This window comes from Hippocampus comes, unplaced genomic scaffold, assembly GCF_001891065.2.
Source record: "Hippocampus comes isolate QL1 unplaced genomic scaffold, H_comes_QL1_v1.1 scaffold151, whole genome shotgun sequence".
NCBI classification, from domain to species: domain Eukaryota; kingdom Metazoa; phylum Chordata; class Actinopteri; order Syngnathiformes; family Syngnathidae; genus Hippocampus; species Hippocampus comes.
In genome coordinates this window covers 187,017-187,857 of record NW_017805591.1, presented here as the reverse complement: position 1 = coordinate 187,857, position 841 = coordinate 187,017, and the positions used below count along the sequence as shown (strand labels likewise).

At 38.9% G+C, this 841-nt stretch overlaps 1 protein-coding gene across 1 annotated transcript in view; it reads left to right on the top strand.

Moving 5' to 3' along the window:
• Window positions 1-664: 664 nt before the first annotated feature.
• The window catches only part of cers4a (ceramide synthase 4a), a 17,073-nt gene continuing 16,896 nt past the window's right edge, over window positions 665-841 (top strand). Inside the window, exon 1 of the mRNA XM_019880289.1 lies at window positions 665-715. The gene's annotated coding sequence lies outside the window, so the exon portion shown is untranslated. The remainder of the gene's footprint in view (window positions 716-841) is intronic.

The window sequence follows — 841 nt, the reverse complement described above, 5'->3', positions numbered from 1 at the left end:
TCTTAGTTCTGTAAATGTGCCATTTCCCCCTCCGATATATCTGTCCAAAAAAAAAAATATTCGATACGAATCGCAATATATCGATATGTATCTCAATATATTTCAAAATGGATTTTATTTGGTTCAATTCAATGCACTCGCATTTTTTTACACCCCTGAATGATTACAAGTACTCATAGGACACGTCATTGGATACACCAGCATCATTTTACAAGCACTCTATGGAATAAGTCTAACAGTAATATCGAGGTTGCCTTGTTTTGCACTACAACTGTAAATGCAGTATATTCTGAACTGTCATTATTTACTCCACACTTAATATTTCTTCCTTTCTATGGAGCTCTTTGCTTTTTTTTTCATTTGGTTTTCTATTGAAAAGTTTTTAGGGGGCAACTGTAGTCGGTTAATAAACTACATAATGCATTTTCTTGCATTCATTTACAAATATTTACTGCAAAGTCAGTATGAAAATCACCTTACGCTCATAAATATAAAAGTCAAAACGTTATGTACAGCAAGTAAATGGCCTTCTCTGATCGCCTCTTCCAGTGGCTGAATTTTATCTCCCCCGCCACCACTTCCGGCGCCCCCCTTCTCCTCTGCTTCGAGTGACGCTGATGACGTTTTTAGCACCGCCCCCAGCGTGAGCCCTCTCAAGGCTCTTCCTCTGTCAATTTGACTGCGCGCTTGTCATCCTTCTCAGGAGCGCGAGCAGGTGAGAGACTTTGCATTTGGGTTTCTTCTGCATGAATAAAATAGACACGTTTGATGTCATAAAAACAAAAATAGAAACACAAGGCGGACTTGTTCACAAGGCAGTGTGAAATTTTTGTGTTATACG